At 44.0% G+C, this 14639-nt stretch overlaps 1 protein-coding gene across 1 annotated transcript in view; it reads left to right on the top strand.

Annotated features, from left to right (window-relative positions):
• Positions 1-286: 286 nt before the first annotated feature.
• ZBTB38 (zinc finger and BTB domain containing 38) overlaps positions 287-14639 on the top strand; it is a 72689-nt gene continuing 58336 nt past the window's right edge. The window contains exons 1-2 of the mRNA XM_012647437.1: positions 287-448; positions 1536-1602. The gene's annotated coding sequence lies outside the window, so the exon portion shown is untranslated. The remainder of the gene's footprint in view (positions 449-1535; positions 1603-14639) is intronic.

Raw genomic sequence — 14639 nt, forward strand, 5'->3', positions numbered from 1 at the left:
GAGGGCCTCTGGACATCAAAGGTTCCTTTTGTCCCCTTCAGAGTGGCAGGGCAGCCCGGCCGCTGGCAGTGACTCAGGCCTGGCCCTGACGTCACACACGCCTGGCCACTGGCCTCCCTCTGCAGCCAGGAAACTGGCTGGGGAGTGGCACTCGCAGCTGCAGCAAATCTCAAAATAAAGAGGCAACTGCATTTTTCCTCCCCTCCATCTCCTCACAGCACACCTTTCTTTTCTTCTTCTTTTTTTTTTTTTTGTTTAAAGCCTCATGGATGGTTTTACTTGTAGATCAACTTTCAAAATGTAGGAAGTCAGAATGGGTGACATCATCAGAAAAATATGCGGAGCTGATCTCGACAAGAAGTGAAGAACCCAGAGCAAGAAAGCGGCTGCAACTCCTGAGCCCAGGGAGCTGGCAGCGTCTGGGCTTCAGAGCAGCCGGCGCCTCCGAGTAAGTGAAGGCCCACCTTGGCCCCCTCACTCAGTGCCCTTCGCTTGGGGTGCCATCTTATTCCCTGACACCTGAGGCCTGGCAGGCCCAGCCAGAGGGGGGGCGGGACTGCATTTGAGAGACCCTCTAAATACAGCCCCAAGGTGGTCTGATCTCTCTCTTCTCCATAGGGCCAGACAAGAATGCCAAAAAAGACCAAACCAAACCAAAACAAAACAAAACAAAAACTAAGGTTGGAACCCTGGGGAAAATGGCCCAACTGGTGCCTTTCCCTGTCAACTCTCTTGTTTAATCTCCTCTTTCTCCTTCTGCCCAAGTGCTCTATTTCAGACTGTCAGAATGTTTGTTCAGAGTTCTGGACTGTTTGCTTCCTGGATCTTATACCGAGTCATCAGACATAAAAATAAACCTTGTTCTAGGCAAATACGTACCCCGTGCCATCAAATGGCATTTTCACACGTAACCTGGTAAAAGATGGCAGCCCTGGTAAGAAAACGCTCACAGCCATGCTGCCTTTACAGAGCACGCTTCCGGCCATTCTGGCATCCGCACTTCCATTGTCCTGTCGCCCTGTTTACAGAAGGCTTATTTTCATTGCTACTTGTGCCACTGCATCTGGGACGATGTTAAACACAAAGACACGTTAGAATGTGTCTGTTTTAACTTCGTCCGAAAACTCATAAGTCTTTGCAAAGCCTATAATTTCACAAGCTCTGGAAGTTCCTACCCAAGAAAGTTAAGTTTCCAAGAGAAAAGTTTTAACATGTACGTTAAAACTGCACAGCCCATAGGCGCAGAAATCATACCCTAATTTTCCTGGCTTCTAAAGTCATTTCCTGAGTCAGCATCTAGTCTTTGTATACCTTACTTAGCAGAGGAGATTTATTCTTCATAAATTCTTTGTTAAAATGATTGAGGGGTGTGTTTTAAAAGTATCTTACTTTAAAGGCAGTAGGAAAGTTTCTCTTTTACTAGAAACAATGGCGAATGCAGTCGTCAACCGAATACACCTTTTGGAAATTAACTATCACACTCTAAAATATCTGTTTTGTAGTCTTATGTTTTACTTTTTGTTTTAATATATCAGGTTGTCTTGAAGCGAGTGTCTGCTGTTCTGCTGACTCCAGGAGCTGAATGCTGTGACCACTACTTTGGTGAGTGTCATTTGTCCCTAACAGCTATTTAAATTTAAGTCTTCCAATTTACGTTTTTGGTTTGTGGTGAGATTTAAGGAAAGGGGGAAAGGGCACAGAGATGCCTGCACACAATGATAACAGCTATATCAAAGAGAATATGTATTAGAATAGGCTAATTGCTATAATAGAGCCCAGAATGTATAATGGCTCAGACACAATAGGATTTTATTTCTTGTTCATGTAACAGTACGGGTCAGTGGAGCAACTCTCTTTCATGCATTCAGAGACACAGGTTGAGAGAGGCTCTGCCCTTTGCAGCATGTGGTTTTCAAGGTCACCTGGTGGGGGATGGGAGGGGCTGTTTCCACGACTCAGTAGAAAAAGAAAAGGGTGCAAAAAGGTGCACATAGGCGGTTTTTATAGGACATGCCTAGAAGTGGTGAGCATTACTTCTACTCACATTCCATTGGCTAAAACTCAGTCACATGACCACAACTAACCACAAGGGAGTCTGGGAAATGCAGTCCCTGGTGGGACATCCACTTCCCAGTGACAGCTTTGGAGAGTTTCTGGAGAAGAGGTCATTCTCTCTGGTACAGTGTATAAAGGAACTTGGAGATGCTTAAGGACTTACCCTGTTGCAGAGGAACAGTGGGAGAAGTAAAAAATCATCCGGTATTTAGAATTCCCCGACACTCTTAGGTAACATCTGGCCATGTGGGCAAGAAGCAGTGGCTAAGATTTCTCAGTACACCTCTGTCCATTGTGAACCTGAGCCTTTATGTGAGCACTGCCACGCTGCCAGTGGCCAGTGAACCAGGAACGATATTCTTCTTGTTTTTCCTTTCTATGTCATCTCAGTCTAGGACGGTTCCGGCTCTGTCTCCTGTTCCTGGATGTAGTCATATCAGTTGGAATTGTCCAACAGAATTCTGCTCCCCAACCACGAGCCCCAGTGGTCTGTAGGAAAGCTCATGGCTTCCTTAGCTCACAGTTGCGTCTGCTCCTGGGGCTTTGGAAAGCTGTCCTTCCTGATCTGCTCCAGATCTCAGGACACTTAATCAGGGGAAAATTCCCTGATTGAGGTGAGCCCTTCAAACCAAGTTATTAGAGAAACATTTAAAAGTAGACTAAAAAGGCTTAGGCTGGGGATATTAATGCTACCCCCAAGGATTTGATATGTAAGTCTAGCTTTTCCTTTTCAAAACATTGAAATAATGAGTGGTAAAGTTGTAAGCCCTGTTTGGAGAATCCTTAACTAGTTTTATATTTTATGTAGCCTTTTAACCATTGCTGGTCTTGGTACAGTATTCCCCTTGCTGGTAAGTACCAGAAACCGTATGACGGATGCCTTATGATGTCCCCAGTTTAAAGGCTTCCAACGAAAATGGACTAGAGTCTTTGCCTGAGCTGCCTGCTACCTACTTCTCTAGTTTTGTGGTCAATATCTGGCTAAACACTCTGGTTTCTGATTGAATTTTCCCCTGGACTTGACATTTCTGATGCCCACATTCACACCCTGATGAGCACGCATTGTCCATTGTTCCGGGAGGCCTGTTACCAGCCCATTTGACGCAGACTCCCAGATCTCTGACGGAGCCTGGTGCCTGGCCTACTCTCTGCCAGTGCTCCCTAGCCTCTGCCCAGTCGCCTCACATCAGGAATAGGCTGACAAAGAGTGCAACAGGGTGACAAGTTGGTTCTTTGCAAAAAATACTCCAAGCTTTGAAAGTCTATTTTCCTGGGTTGTGGGGAACTAAAAGCGTCTACCAAGCTGGGAGCTGGCTGGGCTAGTGCAGTAAGCTACAGATGAGACCAGGTTGAATGGGGGAATACAGTGCCTGCTAGAAGGGTGCAGCCAAAGGAGTAAGTTGAGAACAAGTATCGGGTTTCAAAAGCTGGAATCAAATGAGGATGATCTGTTGCTGGAAGCCCCAGCCTAACAGAGTCTGCCAGGAAGGGCAGAGCCAAAGGTCATGGTCAAGGAGGAAAGATGTCAGGGTCCATTCATTTGGGAAACTGGCTAATCACAGCTTGCTAACTTCAACTGCCAGCTGATTATGACTCCTCAAAGCACTAAGTATGCAGGAGTTGACCTATGAGTGGTGTTAGGGTTGAGGGAGGGGGGCCCACCTCCTGATTTCTAATCTCCAGTGCCTAGTATGGCGGAGACAGGTGTGTGACCACCAAACAAGGTAACCGAGAATTTCACTACTGTACACTTGGTGTGTGAAGGAAAGCCACAAATCCCCTTGACCATTTGAGAGTGTTAGTACAGCATGCTGGGTGACCTCTCAGACAACCAGCAAAGCAGGTTTATATAGAAATGTACATTTCATAACTATTTTGATATTTGACATTTCCCAAAAAAGCATCAGGTAGACATCACGGGAAAAATTAGACTATCTTGAGCTTCCTTAACTAAACTTGATTTTGTATTTTATTATTTTTTTCAATTTTAATTACACATGAGGGGTATAATTCAAATTCGAGGCACCATAATCTTTTCATAGCTGTCATTTAAAGATCTTAGCCTGGTCTTGTTGATCCACGAGGAGCAGACTCGTGGATTGAGCACGGCAGTCTCACATAGGCAGCGACTGGACCTGGTGGTTATTTTAACCCCAGAGGTTTTATAATTGTCATAGTCCAGAAATACTTAATTGTCATAGTACAGAAGTACAAGCCTCTTTCTCCCCCTGGGTCAGCATTATAAATGTTCTGTTACTCTTTTTAGAAGGTTTTGCAAAAAAGACCACGTCATACTTACTAAGCTAGGAATTCATAGTAATAGGGGTTCGTAATTTCTCATGCTGAAATCCCCTAATTTCTTGTCAAGAACCAGCTTGGAAAACACCACACTGAAGACGTCAGGGTTTTGTTTTTAACTCAAGCAGCCTCAGGTTTTCATCAGAACTTTAAAGCTTCCTCCCACCTCCAAAATGGTGTTTTTAAAAAATGTAATGCTGAGACTCTGTCGGAATAAGTAAGGTTATAAGTGCAAAATGGTTTGGGCAACTTAGGAAAGTGCATGTCACGTCAAAGTGTTGATAAAAATAATTATCATAATTATGGGCGGTATTGGTGTTTTGACTTTTGATATTGCTATTAAGTATCATTATTTTAAATTTTTTTGTCTTTCTAAATTGACTTTCAACTGGGATCCTTTGCACCACTTCTAACTAGCCAAAGCATGTGGTGTAAAGGTTTTGAAGCCACTTGGAAAGGTTTGATTCTAGGCCCGAGGCCTAACTGAGAGACTTCTAATCTCATTCAGAGAGATGTTTGACCTGGGATTTGCTGAAATCTTTGAGGGAGGATGGCTAGGTCAACTCTCTGCCAAAAGAAGATGATCCTGGCATTTGATGGGACTTCTGGTGCGATGGGACAAGGAGGCTTGGAAACTATCCACGGAAGCATTGACCCTGGGTGGTGCCTCCCAAGCCAGAGTAGAGACCTCATCTTTGTCTAAAAGCCTCTAATCATGAGAGCAGTCTGCTTAGTGTTATGGGGTGGGGTAGGGGTAAGGGGTTATACTGAGGCAACAAACACGAGCTCCATCCAAGAACAATAAAAGAGATGTCATTTAAACTAACTGAAAACTCTCTTTCATATCCCAGACCCTATAGGCTGTCATCCTCAAATGTAACAGGAAAATAGTATCTAGCGAAAAGGACTTTCTCATTGCCCCAAATGCTTTGGCATCAATTATACCCAGGTATCTCACAAAGTAGCTTAAAATTAACCTCAGAAACAGGACTCTGTCTACTGTCTGAGTTCTCTGGCAGCAGCCAGGCTGTGGCTGGGCGGGACTTTTAAGAGACTTCTCTTCTTCTGTTTCATTCTATATGAGGCAAATTCCTTTCTTTTATTTTTAAAAATTTATCATAATTTTTTTCAAATGAGAGCCATACCTAGTCACTGTACAAAATCTGGAAAATACAAAAAAAAAATCAAGAAGAAAATAAAAATAACCAGTAAGCCAACAACTGAACCACAATTGAGTATTAACATTTTAATGTATTTCTTTTCAATTTTTCCTATATATATTCTTTTCTTCTTTTAAAAATTGTTGAGATGGTATTTTATGTTTTTTTGCCCCCATTTATCATTATGTTGTAAACATTTTACCAAGTTACTGAATGGTCTTTGAAAACATGATTTTTTTTTTTTAAAAGACAGGATCTTGTTCTGTAAGCTGGAGTGCAGTGGTGCTGAATCATAGCTCACTGCAGCCTTGAATTCCTTGGCTCAAGCAATCCTCCCACCTGAGCCTCCTTTTCATAGCGATAAGGTCTCGCTATGTTGCCTAGGTCGGTCTCTAACTCCTGGCCTCAAGTGATCCTCCTGCCTTGGCCTCCCAAAGTGCTAGGATTAGAAATGTGAACCACTGTGCCTGGCCTATCCATTTTTTTAAATGGACATTTTGATTGCCGTTAGTGCTCTACTATTAAATATGTAAATATTCTTGTAGTTAAATCTTTGTGGACATCTTAGGGAAAACTCCTAGAAATTGAATCGCTAGGTCAAATGACCTATTTTTAAAGGTCCTAATGCATATTGGTGAATTAGCGTCTAGAAATATACCAGTGTATACTTAAAAACCTCAGTCCCCTCCAGTTTCTCATATTAAAATCCATGCTTCTAGGCCTCAGTGGCATCAGAGGCTCTGAGACTCTGAGGAGGAGGGCCAGGAATATGCATTTTAATGGACCCCCCCAATTCTTATGCACATTGAAATGTGAGAACTGTTGACATGCTGCATTCAGTTCAATAAACATTGAATTCGGCAAACACTTATTCGACAGAAAAAAGTTACGGAACTCTGAGCTAGTATATTTAAACCAGAATTTAATTTAAAGCTTCTTTTTGGCCTCTGAATTTTAGATTTTCCCTTAGCTATAGTATAGTATAGTAAAAAAAATTATTAGCTAGGGAATCAGGAACGCTTATTGTGAATTTGAGGTCACTGAGGCCCAGAATGATTCATTTACTTCCTAGTGGTCACCCAGAGATTTAATGACAAAGGCAGAACCAGCCAACCTCTGGGTAATAGACGAAAGGCACCAGCGAGAAGATTGACTCCTGAAGTCACCCCCTGCCTCAGTCGGGAAGCTTTTATCTGCCTTCTGAGGGGCAGGACCATATCTCAGGACATGTGTGGGCAACCCAGACCCAGCGAGGGGTGCAGGTGCCCATATTGGTCACCTGATGAGGCCAGGCCACTGTGTGCCCTGAGCCCTAGGTGGCAGCACTGAAGTCTGACCCAGGAGGACGCAGGGTAGCCATAAAGAGTATGTCCACACGGTCCCTGCCACGAGAGCAGAGTAGGAGGTGGGGTCTAGAGTCAGATACCCTGACAGCAGAGCAGGGTAGGGCAAGTGCCAGACTGAAGTATGTGGGCAAATTTTGAGTCAAGGCTGGCACGATTTGAAAATAAGACAAAGCAAGAGCTAGAGGGGAGCTGCAGCAGATTCCACCTCAAGGGCGAGCTCCACTGTACAGCTTCACTGTCAGGGGGGGTTCCTGCCCCAGGTTGTGCCTGCCTTTTAAAGTCTGAAAGGTGTTGTGTGCTAGGCTGCCTTCCGATGGCAAGTAAGTAGGAGCAACGGGCCAGAAAAGAGGGACTAGAGCATGGATATTTTTTTTTTAATGGAAAAAATAATCCTAGCAGAGAATATAGTGAACAAACAATTTTTGAAAATTCTCACCATTTTCTAAGAGGAAGTGTGACTATCCATCCTGCCTGCATAACCCTGCTAAACCCATCAGACTACCCCCGCTGGCCGCCTGACGGTATCTGGCTGCACGTGCTTATTCTAACACCTCCACTTCTGGAGGGCCACCAACGCGTCCCTGGACTTTCGAGTTCTGCCTCCACAAACTGCTCAGCTCCCTACCGTCCCCGGTTCATATTCAGCTTCTATAAATTACCATTGGGGTTCTGCCATGCTTAGGTCCATGTTGACCCCCCCACCTGGTGAAGCACAAGAGCCAGAACCCAGTGGGGCACCTCAGCTGTACCCGTTCTACACGCTTGGACACAAAGGAATTTGGCTGTGACCACCAAGCTTCACTGCTTTGGTGCATGACTCCGTTATCCCATGGCTGTCCGCATTCAGCATCACTACTCTCCTGATTCTTGGCCTCCTGGTCCAGACTCATGGATCCAGGGTTATGATGAGTATGGATCCTGGCAATGTCTACAACCTCCCTTTAATCAGAAGTACAACAGATAGAGGGTGACTTTCCAATAAAGGCTGGGGAGTTCAAGTCCTCACTGTAATGTTTGCCCATTACAAGCCCCATAGCCCTGTCATCAGCGTGACTTCCTTGACTGAGGTACTTTCTGATACTTGGATGAAGTTCCAACTGCTCACAGGACCTGGATCCCTGAGCCAGGAAGGTCTATGTGATGGTGACAGCAGTGCCTCCAGATCTAATCCCAGGAGATAGACATAGGAGTTCTATGACATCCAGACAAGGTGTCCACATGCTGCTGGAGAGTCTTGAGTCATCACGGAGTAGGAAATTCAAGGGCAGAAAGCATTCAGTGGGTCCCAAGATTTGATAAATGCTACTGTTGGTCCCACCCTTACCTATCTACGTTAGCTCCATCTGCCACCTCCTCTCATACTACACTAATAATGAACTCCCTTCAGGAATAGAAAGCGCTCACACAGTCTCTGGGCAAAGCTTCAGGAGGACCCTGGCAAGGCACACTCTGTCCCTGTTGTATCACATGGCTGTCGTATCACCTCCTCTACCCCATAAGAGCATGTGCTGCTGGCATCACATCTGCTTGCTGGACCAAGAGGCACTGCCTCAAAGGTGCTCAGTGTCCCCAGGTGGTGATGTCTCAGCCCTGCAGTCAGAAGCAACTGTGCAAATCTGAAGTCTCATCCCATATCCAGAGAAACCACCCCATTTTTCATCATCTAAATGCCAGACAGTCCAAACTGCTGTGTAGACAGCTGCCAGGAAAGCTGGAACAATTAGTGACATCTGAGGCCACCCCAGCCAAGCTCTGAAGGCCCCAAATGTACTGCTGTCTTAACTGTAGACCATCAAGAGGAACCCACATCTATTAGAATGGCTGAAATAAAAAATACTGATGTTACCAAATGGTGGCAAGGATGTGGGAAAACTGGACCTCTCATACATTGCCGGTGGGAATGTATTACACAGCGGTACGGCTGCTCGCAAAAACAGTTTGGCAGTTTCTTATAAAGTTAAACATACACTTACCATAGGATCTACCAATCCCACTCCTGGGTATTTGCACAAGAGAAATGAAAACTTATGTTTGCACAATCACCTTTACATGAATATTCATAGCAGCTTCATTTGTGATAGCTAAAAACCAGAAACTAGCCAAATGTTCTCCAGCGAGTGCATGAGTAAGTGTGGCACATCCGCACTTTGGAATATTAGTCAGTGAGGAAAAGGCACACACTGTTTATGTGCAATTTGAATGGATCATAAGGGATTGTGCTGGGTGAAAGAAAGCCAATCACAGAGGGTTGCATAGTGTATGACTCCATTTCTAGAACATCCTCAAAGTGCCAATTACAGGATAGAGACCAGAGGTTGCCAGGGGCTGGGGCTGGGGCGGGTGTGACTGTGGAGGCAGCAGAGGGGATGGTGGTGGTGGAGTAGTTCTGCATCCCGGCTGTGATGGTGGTTACTCCAGTCTATACATGTGATAGCGTCTCGTAGCGCCATTAACACACACATGGAAAAACTGGCGAGATCACATAAGATCTGTACCTCAGTGTACCAATGTCCATTTTTTGGTTTAGACAATGTTCTGCAGTTATGTAAGATATCACTAGGAGAAGCTGAATAAAGTATACACTTTACTATTTTTATAACTTCTTGTAAATCATATGCTGTTTCCAAAAAAAATCATTAAAACTTTTTGAAAGTTTTCAAAAATAAATTTTAAAAGGGGAGGTTTCCCACCTCTAGGCAGGGGTATTCATCATCTGGTCTCTTCTATGAGCAACTCCTTTTGTTTATTTTGCCACCTTCTAATTTGTGGTTCAGCCTGTGCAGCGTCCTGATGGCTTTGGCTTCACCCTCTGCTTTTCAGACACAGCCCATCCTCCGATGGAATCGAAGCTCAAGTGTTCCAGCCCTGAGTGTGAAATGCCCCCGTGCCCCTCCCCGAGCCTGTAACTTCAAAGCTAGGTGAACACTCCGAGATCTAAGAAATGGTCTCACGGTGAATATCGAGGACAAATCATCCTTCTCGCCCCCGCACGGCAATTTCTTTTCCGGAATGGCTCTTTGTCTGCTCTGCTCTTCATACAGATTATTCTCTTCACCTTCACCAAATGGCCCCTCCTTTAATGGAAGGAGATTAACCCTTCTGTGCCCCCTTTCAGTCTCATTCAGCTGAGGGCTTTCTTTTAACAGCGTTGCTGTCTCTGGGCCTTGTGCCACAGCGGAGTGCTGCAGAGTGGGATGGCTGCCTTCTCTTTAAAGCTTTTACGCCTCTGTCAAACACCTTTTCTGCCAGACTTGGCCCTGGAAAGACAGTTTTCAAATTAAATTTATCGTGAGCTGCCTGAGTTTGCAGGATGGAATTGCACAAGGCCATGGGCATTCAGGTCAAGGGGGGAGTGCTGTGCTCACTACCGCAGAGCCCTGTCGTAATGGAACCCCAGCTTCATTCACTCCCTTGCTCTGCAGCAGGGTCCCCAGCATCACCTGAGATTGAGGCTGAGCATTTGGGCTGTAGCCTATGTGGCATCCTGTCCGGATGTGACAATACACTCACATATAAGTCTCTATCCCCCACCCCACCAGGGCTGGTCTCAGCCCCCAATTTCCTGCCATGCTTTATTTATTCGGGGGACCCCTCTCAGGAGATCATGGCGAGAGGGATGGAGGTGTCCGTTTCTCAGGCATGGCTGTGCGTTGGTGATCAGGACCATGTGCTAGAAAGGTGACAATTTGAATTGTTGACTTTTCATAGCTGTTGAATCTCATAGTTTTGCACCTTTTGGTTTCAAAACCATACTGAACAACGGAAAATGAAACCTGCAACTTATTTTTAGCTGTTCTTGCTAACTCATGAGATTTTTCTTTGCAAACCAAATAGGATAAAGGCTACTTCAGCAGGCTAAACTTAGTCTGATTGACTTAATATAGCAATCAAGGCTCATACTTCTCAAGTGACAGTTCCAGGTGATGTTTTGGCCAACGTTTACTATTTTGCTTAAAATTATATTTAGTTGAGCTTTTTAAAAAAAAGTTAAAGTGTATTATAATACTTTCTTCTGAGAGGAATTGGGAAACATGTTATAAAACTCCTATACTAGCATCTATTCATTAAGTCACTTAATCTATAACTATTTATTATCTATTTAAGTGACATCTTGGACTTTTTTTAAAAAACAAATTGAGCCAGTGTATTGAATTACAAAGCAGAATACTAGAAATTAAGGAATATGGCTTCTATCCTGGTTGCTGGGGTCTTCAGATATGACACCGTCTTTGGATCTGATTTTCTTCTCCCTTAAAGACAGCGTTTAGATGGTTTGTTTTTTGTTTTGTTTTGTTTTGTTTTTTTGTTTTGAGACAGGGTCTCATTCTGTTGCCCAGGCTAGAGTGCGGTGGTGACAGTCATCATAGCTCACTGCAACCTTGAACTCCTGGGCTCAAGCAATCCTCCTGCTGCCTCAGCCTCCTGAGTAGGAGGCTGAGTAGTCCCAGCTGGGACTACAGGTTCGTGCCACCATGCCTGGCTGATTTTTCTATTTTTTGTAGAGACAGGGTCTCACTATGTTTCTCAGGCTGATCTCAAACTCCTGACCATAAGTGGTCCTCCAGCCTCAGCCTCCCAAAGTGCTAGATGGTATTTTCTAAAGCATCTTCCCCATCCTATAATTCTGTGAAACACACTGTGCCCAAGGAAATGTTGAGCATTATTTGGAGGCTGTGGTGGTGTTGTCAGGCCACTCTTATTTCTGTCTCCCCTTTTCCTGTTCTAGGAGGGACAGGTTGACACAAAGTGCTGTGGTTTGCTTGCCAGACAACTTAGGCTCCCCTTGGTAAACAAGTGATTAAGTACTTGAAAAACTTCCATAGGGGTTTTCAGCCTCCAGGCTCATTCCTTAACTCACAGAGCAAGTTCTCCAACTTTAGGATGTGGCTTCACAATACAAAGCTGAAGATGCCACTGGTGGTAGAGAAAGGACCCCCAAGACTGGTGTTGGTGAAGCATATCTTTATTGAGTCCCTCCATTGTGTTAGACAATGCTCTGGGCTCCCTGGGAGATACAAAGATCTGGCAGGAGACAAGCCAGAGACATGAGTAAAGGTAGATAATTCAATACAACAAAAATTTACTGTGCCTTTATTTTTAGTCCAAAGGAAGTAAAGACTCACTGAGGCTTGTTAAGCAGCTCTGGCTGAGAAGAGGTGCACCGTTGTGGCCCTTCTGAGCTGCAAAGTCATTTATCTGAGCGAAGAGAAGGCAAAGACATTTGTTCCCAGGTGAAGTCTTGGAATATTTGTTGTCCAGGGTGAAGAAAGATATTAGGAAAGGATTGTGGTCTCACATGAGGTGGATTTTACAGATCTGCAAAAATTCTTACTTGTCCACCTCCATTGCCATGCCCACCCTCCCAGTCTCTCTATAAAGAAACTCGGCTTTCTTGCTGAATATGTATTTTGCCAAAAAAGAATCTAGAAGACCCTGTTGTTTTACTTGCTCTCCATTTGGTGTGTGGCAAGCGGTCGTGGCAGCAAATGAACATGTGTGCTTAGGGATGAAGGAATGCTCTTCATCATCACAGGCACTCAAGGTCAGCATTAGCGCCACATTTCAAACGCGCTGAGGAATGGAAGCAGAAACTGTTCTGTTGCCACCGCTGAGGTAGTGATGTCCAAGACAGTGGTGACACCTGTTGAGGATGTTCCCACGGGAGGGTCTGAGTTGAGGTAGGGTGGGTGGAGATGTTGTCCACCACAGTCTCCCTGGCAGCCTATAGCGTTTACTACTTTTTCTCTGTTTAAAAAAAAACACGGTTTACATTTCCCTTCCCCTTCCAGCTCTTTCTTGGAGGGTAACTCAGGTTTGGCTCCCAGGGCTTACTGGCTGATCCTTGCCGTCAGGTGTGTACTGCTTCCTCATATCTTATACAGATGCTGATGGATGGAAGTGAGCAAGCTTGTGTCTCAGAACTGGAGGCTTCCTGGAGTTGAAACTCCTCAAGCACGTCCACTCACCCAAGGATTCGTTCCATGCCTACTGAGCACTGAGCAAGACAATCCTCCTCTCTATTCTCAGGTGGGGTGGAGCTGGTAGATCAGACAGCCCCCCTTGAGAGCCATCTGGTTGGCATGTAAAATTACTTCCCAGGAAGCAGGATGGTCAGCTGGCCACGTACATCAGCAGGCAGGAGACTTGCAGTCCGGTCTTGGCCTACCTGGCCTAGAAAGCAAGCTGGGATGGATTTTTTTAGAATCACAAACTTTCACAGCTGAAAGGGACCTTGGGGCAAAATGAGCGGATGTTAACATATAGAGTCATATGATGCATATGAGACACTAAATTTGGTTGAGGAAAATCTCTTACTCAAAAGTTAGGCTTTTAAAAAGTCCATTTTAAAAATATGTTGGGGAACGAACTCATAATACCTACTTAGTTTATCTGTTCAGAAGAAAAGTACTATTTATAATTTGCAAGCGGGTCAGTCTTACCTAGGAACAGTGGCACATGCCTGTCATCCCAGCTAGCAGGAGTCTGGGTCCAGCCTGGACAATGTAGTGAATATGTCTCAAAAATAAATAAATAAATAAAATAAAAACAAACAAAAGAAAGTAAGTTAGTCTTATTGCTGCACTGGTTTTTCTTTAATGAAAAATTTAGATTAGAACAATCTAATGATCTGATAACAAATTTATTCACAAATGCTGACTATATTTGGTGTAAAAGGAAACCAGCTGCAATTTCTCATACAGAGAAGGGGTAAACTCGCTTATTAAGTGTGTGATCTTGGGCAAATTGCCAGATCTCTTTCAGCCTATTTCCTCATCTGTAACATGGAAAAATTGGACTTCACTAGGTGAAGTCTTTGCCCAGATGGAAATGTAAGCCTTTTCTACTTTGCTTCATAAAAACATTTCCAAATTATGACAACTCTCCCACCAAAATTGTTACTCTGCTTCCTACCCTTAACTTCCCAACATGATCTAGTTGATTCCTCCTCTTTTATTCTGTCTTTTCCACCTGCTGGGACCAGCCTGTCTGCAGATGGTGGCATCCTAGGTACCCACAACTCACAATGCCTGGAGAGTAGAGGCTGGTTCATCTGAACAGGGGTGGTCATGGCACCAGGGAGACGGGGTCCCCTCTACCAGGTGTCTGCACAATAGGAAGATTACTGAACTCAGCGGTGGAGTGTGGATGTATGGGGAAGTTTTATCCTCTTAGAAGTGGTGGAAGACACAGACTTTGCAATCAGTCACACTTAGGTTTGAATCCTAACTTTGCTATTTACCATGTGACTAGTAATCTCTATTAGTTCCTCACCTAAAATTGATGATAATTAGTACCCACCTTGCAGGATTATTGAGTTAGAATTAAACAATATAGCTAAAATATTGAGGATGTAGCAGCTTCTCCATGAATGGTAGCTATTATAGACTTTTAACTCTGCTCAATGAAGAAAGCAGTTCCTATGCAAGACGTAAATGTTAAAAGCAGCATTGGACTTTCTCGAAAATTCTGGCTAAAATATCATCCGAAGGCATTTTTAGTCATTGATAAATTAAGTCACCATGTTGTTTTGAGGACTGAATGAATTATAGAGAGATGTAATCACCAACCTCATAAACATTTTTAAACTTTTTAAATTCTGTGAATTTAAACAAAATTTTATGCTTGGTAAACACTTTATTTTTAAACATTTCTATTAGAAGAGCCTAACCTGATAACAAATTTATCCACAAGTGTTGACTATCTATATTAGGTATCCAAGGAAACCAGCTGTAATTTTTAATGCAGTGAACAGCATAAAGAAACATGCAGACTGATCCAA

The sequence above is a fragment of the Propithecus coquereli genome, unplaced genomic scaffold (genome assembly GCF_000956105.1).
Source record: "Propithecus coquereli isolate 6110/MARCELLA unplaced genomic scaffold, Pcoq_1.0 Scaffold268, whole genome shotgun sequence".
NCBI classification, from domain to species: domain Eukaryota; kingdom Metazoa; phylum Chordata; class Mammalia; order Primates; family Indriidae; genus Propithecus; species Propithecus coquereli.